At 43.7% G+C, this 12,346-nt stretch overlaps 1 pseudogene; it reads left to right on the forward strand.

Moving 5' to 3' along the window:
* Positions 1-1,603: 1,603 nt before the first annotated feature.
* LOC139409768 (uncharacterized) lies at positions 1,604-12,029 on the forward strand (annotated as a pseudogene).
* Positions 12,030-12,346: the final 317 nt, after the last annotated feature.

Here is a 12,346-nt window from a genome sequence, read left to right on the forward strand (position 1 = left end):
TCATGTGCAAGCGCAGTGCGTGTTGAATGGGAGTATACCAATCCTGGAAAAACTGATTGAACAAATTAATAAAAGCTAAATTATGACTACACACTGTTCCAGACTTTAATATTATAATCCTAAAATATTTTCAGTAGGATATATGTGAATCAACCACGCAGCAACCGGGCGTTTAAAAAACAGGGCCCTTGTCCCCCACACCCCTTCGGTGGACGCTTATTCTATTCTCCCTTTCTGTTCTAGGCTCCTAACTGAACAAGCACACGAGGAACACCGGACCCGTTAACTATCGAAATACAGAACAGTAAGTAACTGACAGCTCGCTTTTCCAACCGGGTAATGAACATGGTAGCCACCAGTCAAATTGTTTGGTGTAAGGGAGAGCTAATGTAAACGGTCAAGTAAAGAAATGTTGGGACAGCCATGAGCGTCCAAGCCGGGTCCGACCGGCTAAATATGAATATCAACAGAAGCTGCGATATTCAGACATAAGAAAATAAGTAATTTTTCAGAGAATTCATTGCTAATGAATCTAGACGGGTGGCTATAACGTTTTAGTTGACAAATGCTTCAATTTGGAAGTGGCACCACCTGCCTCGATGTCTTGAAAGCGACGGAAGATGACGTATGTTATATGACGTATGTCGACATGACGTATGTCGACATGACGTATGTTATATCAGTGACAGTGAGCCGGTGACGTTAAATTGTTACATTGTAACATGGCCATCAAATGAATAACACCTCTGTTGATACAATGTTTCAATGTGTTTTTTAACACGGTCTCAAATAATAACCTCTTATGCCTCTGTCCCCTTGTTATATGCTCTCAAGAATTGGAGAAGTGAGTAACCTATTACGTTAGTCTTTCTTTGTCATACGTTTAGTAAAATGTGGTTTAGGTTATTGATTATTAATTGAATGACACAAAAATATAAATGTTTTCTTTGCAATCACGCAGTCTTCAAATAGTCCACCGGCCTCAATCCGTATGTGCCACGAGGAACCAAAGGCACGTTTAGCCAATTCTTGAGACTGTCACACTTTTTTATATTTAGGCGCCTATGTACACGCCTATGTACACGCCTATGCTGTAGCCCAAGGTGTTGATTTTCTGGTAGGCCGGTATGCAGTATTATAATGTTTGTTCGCTTTGTTCATGGCTCGCGGCGAAATGGATGAAAATAACGTGTTGCGCATTCTAATCACGAAAGTTGTTTGGTCTCACACACTCACCAAGGAAGGTGAGTTACATTTGTTTATTTATATATTTTTATATAGGCCAACAATAAGGTGTTTTACATGCCTATCATGCAGGTAAACATTTTCTTAACGGCCAAACTATCAAGATGTGAATATGAATAAATCTAACAATCAAAATAATCTCTAATATATATTGTTAATAGGACTACGGACAAGTTGTTTCTATTAGTAGTACTTAGTAGTTCCTGCATGCCTCAATGCATTCTGGGATTGATCCATTACAAAGTAAAAATGGCACAGTCCAATGGATCAATTTATCTGTCTCTCTAAACTTCTCTCCTCTATGTAACTAACCCTCTAGCCTGTCCCTCTCACCCTCTTTCTCTGCTTCGGATCAAAGATGCTGTCTCAGTGGAACCCCCCGTGTTCAGCAATGGATCAGTCTGATCCTGATCTCCCTCCCAGTACCAATGAGGTGGCAGTAGAGGGGGGTCAGAGGAACAGGGGTGGTGTCTCTTTGTCCTCCCCAGAGAGCAGCAAAGTGAATGGAGACGGCAACCGGAAACGCAGTGGGAAGAGCCGTTGCCGTCGGAAACGCTCCACTCAACCCGACAACCACCCAGCATCCATTGCCGTGGAGATGCATCCGCCTCCACCACCTGGCGAGGGGGAAGGTAGCCACGCCCCTGTCCCTGACTCCCCCAGCATGGTCCTACTCGGCATGGGGTCTGAGTGTGAATCTGTGTGGTTTGACCGCGGTGTGTATGAGCAGGCTGAGAGTCTGTATCAGTGCTGGGGCGAAGACACGGCCAAGCAGCTCACCCTCACTCTCTGCCCTGGTTGCTGACAACCACCCCACATCCCCTCAACCCTCACCCTCATCCCCTGCCCGAACCACCCAATCACCCCTCCAACCATAGTAGCTGAAGAGCATTGTGTTTTTGCAGAGCCCCTGCAGCCAGCAGCCCCAGAATTCCTGGCCATCCCCACAAACAGCGGCGCCACACCAGACCTGGGGTACCTGTCCCTGGCCCAGACCCCCCAGGCGGCCTCTCCACTGACCTCGGCCCAGGCCCCTGGCCAGCTGATGAACGGACTGCCCTGTCTCCCCGTGGAGCTTCTGAGGCACGTGTGGCTGCAGAAGCCTCTTTATGACCGGGCAGAGGCCGCCTTCTACCAGAACCTCTATGGCAACAACCGCTCTCATACCTGCAACAACCTGGATGGTGGGGCATCCACCTCACGTGCCACCCCTAACGCTCACTCAACCTCCAGGTGTATTGGAGACCACCCACAGAGTCTTATGGAAGAGGAGGAAGTGTTAGAAGAAGCAGCCATGGTCTCACAGGGGAAGGTCGAAGTCTATCACTCTCTGCTCACCATTCAGGAGGAGGAGCCTGCTGACATCACAGATGAGGAAGGTGGGGCCATGTCAGTGGGAGGAGTCTGTTACTTCCTTCATCCGGACAGTGAGAGGGTGTGGCTAGACCGGGGACGCTATGAGGATGCAGAGAGACGTTTCTACGATTATTACCAGAATGTACCCGTGGAGTCAACAGTAACCAACAGAGAGGAGGGGGCTCTTGGGGAAGAAGATACTGCGGCGTCCGCAACGTCATCGCCAGCATCACCAGTCGCATGCAACGGCCCTCTGAGGGACAAGTATGACCCATTCCAGGAGTCTTGACCTCCACAAACAAAACAAGCTTCATTTGACAATCTCCTTTTCATTGCTTTTTGATTTCTTTAACTTGTGTTTTTATTTGCTCATTTGTCACTTTTTTTTGTTGCTTTACCCTTTTCATTTTTTGACTTGCATGATTATTTATTTTACTCAATGTTGGTGGTCTTCAGAGATTCATCCCAAGGGCGCAACTTTGGTTTTAGAGGTGTGGGTGTGGGGGGACATAAATAAGAATAGAATGTTTCTAAACACTTCTAAATGAATGTGGATGCTACTATGATTATGGATCATTCTGAATAAATCATGAATAAGGATGAGTGAGAGTTATAGAAACACATATCATACCCCTCCCACAAATGCTAACCTCCCCTGTCATTGTAATGGTTAGCATGTCTTGGGGCTATGATATATTTGTGCATCTGTAACTTTCTGACACGTCATTATTCACAATTCTTTCAGGATTATCTGTAATCTTGGTAGCATCCACATTCATGTAGAAGTGCTTGAAAGCATTGGTTTTATTTATAATAAAAGTGACTCAAATGACACTATATATTATTTACCATTCATTTCTATTGGGCACAAAATCTGAAACACAACAAAGAGCAAATGCATCCAACAAATTTGTATAGTCAAAAGCTTGATATAGTCATTGAATTTTATGAATGTGGGACCAAATGTGTGTGTGTGTGGGGGGGGGGGGGGGGGGGAAGCCATGCACAACAAGTGTTGTTATTTCTAAACAGTTCCACAACCTTCCAATTAATGGCAATGCATTTCTTAGATTCATTCTTATGAATGCTAGGTTACAAAGTTTCTTCTGATAAGTCTCCAGTGTCAACATTTCCAAGCAAACAAAAAACAGGGAGAATCTGTAGACATGCTGAGATAAAAGAACATACTCTATATAAATATAAATAAATATAATAAATATGTCCCCTTTTGTGTTTAACACCTCCAGCAGAGGAATACAATTTCTGAGTGCATGGTATTCAGTTACACTGGCATATAGTACATTTTATGGACGGTTTTAAATGGCAATTTATGTCTGAGATTATATGAACATGACTGGGCATTTAAACATATCTGTATCCATTCATCAGTAGTGTCTCCCAGGTCTTCCTCACATTTTTGTTTAACATGTTTTGTGTCATCTGGAAAAGCCTCTATCAACCCTTAATACAGTTTGGAAATCAACTTTAGAGGTTTGTCAGACTGCCTTAAAATAGTTTGTCTTTGCAGCTTCAGGCTTGTCCAGTGTTTGCTGCACATAGAGAACAAAGTGTAGCATCTGCAAAAGTTCACCTCAGTGCTGTCAGACTGGTCTTCCCTGGTTGCCTGACCCTGCCCTGTCACCATCTGCTCCTGCTAAGACATGATGAGCATAGTGTTGTGTACGGACTGCATCATGACAGTAAAGCCTGTAGAGCTGTTTATTCAGCGTCAGTGTGAAAAGTAGGGAATTGGCTAGGGAAACTGGCAGATGAATAAATCAAATCAAAATCAAATCAAATGTATTTATATAGCCCTTCGTACATCAGCTGATATCTCAAAGTGCTGTACAGAAACCCAGCCTAAAACCCCAAACAGCAAGCAATGCAGGTGTAGAAGCCCCGTGGCTAGGCAAGAACGGTGGCTAATGTTCTTGCTGTACTGACTGATTGGAGCAAAAATATTATCTAACGTTAGACAACTTTTGACTTGCTGTAATTGTACATCAACAGGGGAAAACAAGTCAAATAAATTTACTTCTATTGAAAAAGGACACAACTTAGGCTACAAAACTTTTTCATACACACAACAGCTGTTAGATTCTACAGTGCCTTGCAAAAGTATTCACCCCCCCTTGACGTTTTTCCTATTTTGTTGCGTTACAACCTGTAAATTAAATTGATTTTTATTTGGATTTCATGTAATGGACACACAAAATAGTCCAAATTGGTGAATTGAAAGGAAAAAAATAACATGTTTCAACAAATTAAAAACAGAAAAGGGGTGCTTGCATATGTATTCACCCCCTTTGATATGAAGCCCCTAAATAAGATCTGGTGCAACCAATTGCCTTCAGAAGTCATAGAATTAGTTAGATTGCACACAGGTGGACTTTAAGTGTCACATGATCTCAGTGTATATATACACCTGTTCTGAAAGGCCCCAGTGTCTGCAACACCACCAAGCAAGCGGCACCATGAAGACCAAGGAGCTCGCCAATGTCGTGGCAATTTCCTGTATTACCAAATGAGGAGAGTTACAAACCACACACCAGTCAGTTATACTTAAACTTCATCTCTAATAATATGAGCTTTACAATAGACCTTTGACTTTCAACAATTTACTATCTATAATGAATTGTGAGAGTGACTACAGAAGAATACAAAGATGAGTGACTTGAGCACAGACATTGTGGAGATAAGTAATTGGTTCCCCCTTAATCACGCCATCCCTTCACATGGTTTAACAGATACATTCACATAAGAAGACTGTTCCATCCTGTCCTCTTCCCTTTCTGATATTCTGCATAGCACCAGAGACATGTAAAAGACAAGCCTGACCTCTCCCCTCTCTGGGCCCCAAGTGACTGAGCCCCAGCTGAGAAAAAAGTGCAACTGCCAACACTATAGTCCAAACGGATACATTCTAATGACAAGTATCTCACATAAATAAGATGTTTTATTTACATAATATGCTTATCTATGTTACCCAACTAATTTTGATTAATCTGCCACACCAAACAGGTCAGGGACAAAGTTGTGAAGAAGTACAGATCAGGGTTGGGTTATAAACAAATATCCAAAACTTTGAACATCCCACGAAGCGCCATTAAATCTATTATTTAAAAAAATGTAAAGAATATAGCATCACAACAAACCTGCCAAGAGAAGGCCGCCCACCAAAACTCACGGACCAGGCAAGGAAGGCATTCATCAGAGAGGCAACAAAGAGACCAAAGATAACCTTGAAGGAGCTGCAAAGCTCCACAGTGGAAATTGGAGTATCATAGGACCAATTTAAGCCATACAGAGCTGGGCTTTACGGAAGAGTAGCCAGAAAAAAAGCCATTGCTTAAATAAAAAAATAAGCAAACACATTTGGTGTTCGCCAAAAGGCATGTGGGGGGACTCCCCAAACATATGGAAGAAGGTACTCTGGTCAGATGAGACAAAAATGTAGCTTTTTGGCCATCAAGGAAAATGCTGTGTCTGGCGCAAAACCAACACCTATGATACTGAGAACACCACCCCCACAGTGAAGCATGGTGGTGGCAGCATCATGCTGTGGGGATGTTTTTCATCGGCAGGGACTGGGAAACTGGTCAGAATTTAAGGAATGATGGATGGTGCTAAATACAGGGAAATTCCAGATATTTGAGACTGGAATGGAGGTTCACCTTCCAGCAGGACAATGACCCTAAGCATACTGCTAAAGCAACACTTGAGTGGTTTAAGGGGAAACATTTAAATGTTTTGGAATGGCCTAGTCAAAGCCCAGACCTCAATCCAGCTGAGAATCTGTGGTATGTCTTGCTTGCTGTACAACAGCGGAACCCACCCAACTTGAAGGAGCAACTTGAAGGAGCTGGAGCAGCAAAAATCCCAGTGGCTAGATGTGCCAAGCTTATATACATACCCCAAGAGACTTGCAGCTGTAATTGCTGCAAAAAGGTGTCTCTACAAAGTATTGATTTTGGGTGGGGGGGGGGGGTGAGTAGTTATGCACTGCTGTTATTTCTTGTTTGTTTCACCCCAAAAAATATTTTGCATCTTCAAAGTGGTAGGCATGTTGTGTAAATCAAGTGATACAAACCCCTAAAAAATCTATTTTAATTCCAGGTTGTAAGGAAACAAAATAGGAAAAATGCTAGAGGGGTGAATACTTTCACAAGCCACTGTACCTGACAGATGGCTTGAGTTGAACTGGCTGTGGTAGCTACTAGCTAGCTTACGTTAGTTCATTCACTCCAGACAGATCTTAAGTCAAGATGGAATGAAACATTAGCTAACGTTACATGTCAGTTACAAAACTAGCTCAGCACTGGGAAAAAATATTTTCTGTTCAGTCAAACAGCACTTACTTTGCCAGCTACATCAATCAAATAAAGAGTTGCACGTTTCTGCTCTGCTTGCTTTTATCACTCCAGAGAAAAAGCACAGCACACACAGACAACAGCTGCCTCTGTTTGCATGCTCTGTGGTGTCTGCACAGTCCTAAATCCAGCCGTCTGAAACCACCAAACATCCTACCTGACCGCTCTGAGGCATCCGCATGGTCCTAAAGCACAACAATGCTGCTTTTTGTATCACAATCCAATGATAAAACTGGGGGGACAAATATGCAGTACCCAGTGAAAGCCGTGCCCCTAATTTATCTTACTTTAAGGATTGTCTGTAGTGGGACACAGATGGTTAAAACAGAGGGATACAAACAGTCTAATGGACTCACTGAATTACTAAACATTAGATCCCTTTCTCCTCCTCCCTCTTCTGTCCCTCTCTCTTCTCATATCTGCTTCCTCTTCCTCTCTGTAGCACCATGAGTGCAGCAGTAGACTACCTAGCTCAGGAGAAGATCTGGTTTGATAAACCTTGCTACCATGAGGCAGAGAGACATTTCTACAAACACATGAACGGCACCTCACACCCAGCACAAGTAGGTAGTTTCTCTCTCTCTGTGTGTGTGTTTGTGTTTCTGTGTGTGTTTGAGAATCGTCTCTTCCTCACACATGTCTCCACCTCTCTGGTGTGTGTGTGTGTGTGTACATCAGTGTTTGACCTGGTCCCTGTACTTTACCCTATAGGAGCTGGTGGGTGCCAACAGCATCCTGCAGGACATAGCCTGGGCCAGGGAAAACATCCAGAAGTCTCTAGCAGGAGTGAGTGTAATATAATACACATCTGAGCCTTCATACACCCCATCTCTCACACAATCTGCTTTAAAGCTGCACTGAAAGTAAGATCATCACCTTTTTAATATACAGTACTGTGCAAAAGTTTTAGGCAGGTGTGTAAAAATGTTGGAAAGTAAGAATGCTTTAAAAAATAGACATTTAACTAAATGCAAAGTGAATGAACAGAAGAAATCTCAATCAAATTCATATTTCTTGTGACCACCCGTTGCCTTCAAAACAGCATCAGTTCTTGTAGGTACACTTGCACAAAGTCAGGGATTTTGTAGGCATAGGTGTAAGATTGAACAATTATACCAAACAGGTGCTAATGATCATCAATTCAATATGTAGGTTGAAACACAATCATTAACTGAAACAGCTGTGTAGGAGGAATAAAACTGGGTGAGGACCAGCCAAACTCAGCTAACAAGGTGAGTTTGCTGAAGACCGTTTACTGTAAAAAGTCATACACCATGGCAAGACTGAGCACAGCAACAAGACACAAGGTAGTTATACTAGATCAACAAGGTCTCTCCCAGGCAGACATTTCAAGGCAGACAGGGGTTTCCAGATGTGCTGTCCAAGCTCTTTTGAAGAAGCACAAAGAAACGGACAACGTTGAGGACCGTAGACATACTGCAGCAGATGAAATACACATCAAGCTTACTTCCCTTCACAATCGGAAAATGTCCAGCAGTACCATCAGCTCAGAATTGGCAGAAAATAGTGGGACCCTGTTATACACGTCTACTGTCCAGAGAAGTCTGGTCAGACTTGCGCCCCAAAGCCATACCTCTGACGTGGAAACAAGGCCAAGCGACTCAACTGTGCACGAAAACAGAGGAACTGGGGTGCAGCAATATGGCAGAAGGTGCTCTGGACTGATGTCAAAATGTGAAATATTTGGCTGTAGCAGAAGGTAGTTTGTTTGCCGAAGGGCTGATAGCGGTACATGAATGAGTGTCTGCAGGCAACTGAAGCATGGTGGAGGTTCTTTGCAAGTTTGGGGCTGCATTTCTGCAAATGGAGTTGGGGATTTGGTCAGAATTAATGGTCTCCTCAATTCTGAGAAGTACAGGTAGATACGTATCCGTCATGCAATACCATCAGGGAGGCATCTGATTGGCCCCAAATTTATTCTGCAGCATGACAACGACCCCAAACATACAGTGAATGTCATTAAGAATTATCTTCAGTATAAAAGGAGTCCTGGAAGCGGTAGTACGGCCCCCACAGAGCCCTGATCTCAACATCATCGAGTCTGTCTGTCTGGGATTACACGAAGAGAGAGGAGCACATGAGGCTGCCTAAATCCACAGAAGAACTGTGGTTAGTTCTCCAAGATGTTTGGGCCAATTTACCTGCCGAGTTCCTTCAAAAATTGCAACTGAAAGTGTATCTAGAAGAATTGATGCTGTTTTGAAGGCAAAGGGTGGTCACACCAAATATTGGTTTGATGTAGATTTTTCTTCCGTTCACTCACTTTGCATTTTGTTAATTGATAAATATAAACTATTAATGTCTCTTTTTGAAAGCATTCTTACTTTACAGCATTTTTTTCACACCTGCCTAAAATGTTTGCATGGTACTGTAGATCATCTTTTGTAGTGTGTCACCTGGTCCAAAACCCCACCCCCACACATGACCAGATGTATGTGGACACCTGCTCATCTAACATCTCATTCCAAAATCATGGCCATTAATATGGAGTTAGTCCCGTCTTTGCTGGCTACTATAACAGCCTCCACTTTTCTGGGAAGGCTTTCCATTAGACGTTGGAAAATTTCTGCTGGGACTTGCTTCCAATCAATCACCAGAGCATTAGTGAGGTCTGATGTTGGGCGATTAGGCCTGGCTCGCAGTCAACGTTCCAATTCATCCCGAAGGTGTTTGATAGGGTTGAGGTCAGGACTCTGTGCAGGCCAGTCAATTTCTTACATCCCAATCTCAACAAACCATTTCTGTATGGATCTCGCTTTGTGCACTTTTGTTATTGACCAAATACTTATTTTTCACCATAATTTGCAAATAAATTCATAAAAAAATCCTACAATGTGATTTTCTGGATTTTTTTTCTCATTTTGTCTGTCATAGTTGAAGTGTACCTATGATGAAAATTACAGGCCTCTCTCATCTTTTTAAGTGGGAGAACTTGCACAATTGGTGGCTGACTAAATACTTTTTTGCCCCACTGTATATATATATATATATATATATATATATATATATAGCCAAAACATATTATACTCTTTTGGTCCAGACAGCATCAGATACATGGGCTACACATACTGAGACAGAGGGGTGCTGTTTCCCTGTCCAGACAGCATCAGATACATGGGCTACACATACTGAGACAGAGGGGTGCTGTTTTGCTAGAATGATTTCTCCATTGAGATTCACCCTCTTGTGAATTGACAGAAAATTATGAAAACACAGAGAGAGAAGAAAGATACATTATTTTCACATTTTTATTGGTCAAATATTTGGGGAAGTCCGGATTCCCCTGGCATCTATGAATACACGCCACTGCAACTACAGGACTATTACAGAGCCAGAACAACAGCAGACAAAGAAAAGCTTAAATATTATACACTGAGTATACAAAACATTAAGAACACCTTCCTAATATTGAGTTGCACCCCCAACTTTTGCCCTCAGAACAGCCTCAATTCGTCAGGTCATGAACTATAAGGTATAGAAAGTGTCCCACAAGGATGCTGTCCCATGTTGTCTCCAATGCTTCCACAATTATGTCACGTTGGCTGGATGTCCTTTGGGTGGTACCCCATTCTTGATAAACACTGTTGAGTGTGAAAAACCCAGCAGCGTTGCAGTTCTTGACACAAACCGATGTGCTTGGCACCTACTACCATACCCCGTTCAAAAGCACTTTAATCTTTTGTCTTGCCCATTCACCCTCTGAATGGCACACATACACAATCCATGTCTCAATTATCTCAAGGCTTAAAAATCCTTCTTTAACCTGTTTCACCCCCTTCATCTATAATGATTGAAGTGGCATCAATAAGGGATCATAGCTTTCACCTGGATTCACCTGGTCATTCTATGTTTCTCAAATTGTCCCCATGTTGGAGAATATGAGATTTGAAAGTCTAGGTTTGAAATAGAATATGTCACCAATTACTATATATATATATATATATATATATATTTAAATAACAGAAAGAAAAGAAAGTCATACCTTTTACCTAATGGTGACCCTGTAAATATGTGCAAATTCCCATAGGATCACAGCCAATTTAAAAGTGCAGGACTTTTGCAAAGTTTTGTATAGAAGGGATACAGCAAAAATGTACTTTTTGAGGGGAGTGGCGCTCCTGAGTGGCGCAGCGGTGTAAGGCACTGCATTGAGGGTGCTTGAGGTGTCCCTACAGACCTGGGTTTGATCCCAGGTGTTGTCACAGCTGGCTGTGACCGGGAGACCCATTAGGCTGTGCACAATTGGCCCATCGATGTCCAGGTTATGGGAGAGTTTGGCCAGCTGGGATTTCCTTGTAACATCATGCTCTAGCGACTCCTTGTGGTGGGCTGTGTGTCTACAAGCTGACTTCAGTCACCAGCTGGACAGTGTTTTCTCCAACACATTGGTATGGCTGGCTTCTGGGTCAAGAAGCAGTCGGGCTTGACAGGTACGTGTTTCGGCTCTCAACTTTCGCCTCTCCTGAGTCCGTACGGGAGTTGCGGCAATGGGACAAGACTGATTGGGGAGAAATACAGGTAAAAGTACAAAAACAAAAAAGCAGGTTAGGAGAAAAGGGGCTAGCCCACACCAAGCACAACAGGGGCTAGCCCACACCAAGCCCATCTAGTTGTCTACAATGCCCATAATGTCCCACTGCACTGTTTATTCCCCACTATTTTTCTACATGTAAATAGCTAGTTGTGTGTCCAGCACTTAGCCTACACCAAGCCCAACAGGGGCTAGCCCACACCAAGCCCAACAGGGGCTAGCCCACACCAAGCCCAACGGGGGAAAACCCACACCAAGCCCAACAGGGGCTAGCCCACACCAACCCAACAGGGGCTAGTCCAAACCAAGCCCAGCAGGGGAAATCCCACACCAAGCCCAACAGGGGCTAGCCCACACCAAGCCCCACAGGGGCTAGCCCACACCAGGCCCAACAGGGGCTAGCCCACACCAAGCCCAGCAAGGGAAAGCCTACACCAAGCCCAGCAGGGGAAATCCCACACCAAGCCCAACAGGGGCTAGCCCACACCAAGCCCAACATGGACTAGCCCACACCAAGCCCAACAGGGGCTAGCCCACACCAAGCCAACATGGGCTAGCCCACACCAAGCCCAGCAGGGGAAATCCCACACCAAGCCCAGCACAGGCTAGCTCACACCAAGCCCAGCACAGGCTTGCCCACACCAAGCCCCGCACAGACTAGCCCACACCAAGCCCAGCTTAGAGCCCCCAAATATTTTGGTGGTTTGCACACATCTATTTTTTTACAACCGTTACTCAGTATTAAATCAAATCAAATGTATTTATATAGCCCTTCGTACATCAGCTGATATCTCAAAGTGCTGTACAGAAACCCAGCTTAAAA

The sequence above is a fragment of the Oncorhynchus clarkii genome, chromosome 5 (assembly GCF_045791955.1).
Source record: "Oncorhynchus clarkii lewisi isolate Uvic-CL-2024 chromosome 5, UVic_Ocla_1.0, whole genome shotgun sequence".
NCBI lineage: Eukaryota > Metazoa > Chordata > Actinopteri > Salmoniformes > Salmonidae > Oncorhynchus > Oncorhynchus clarkii.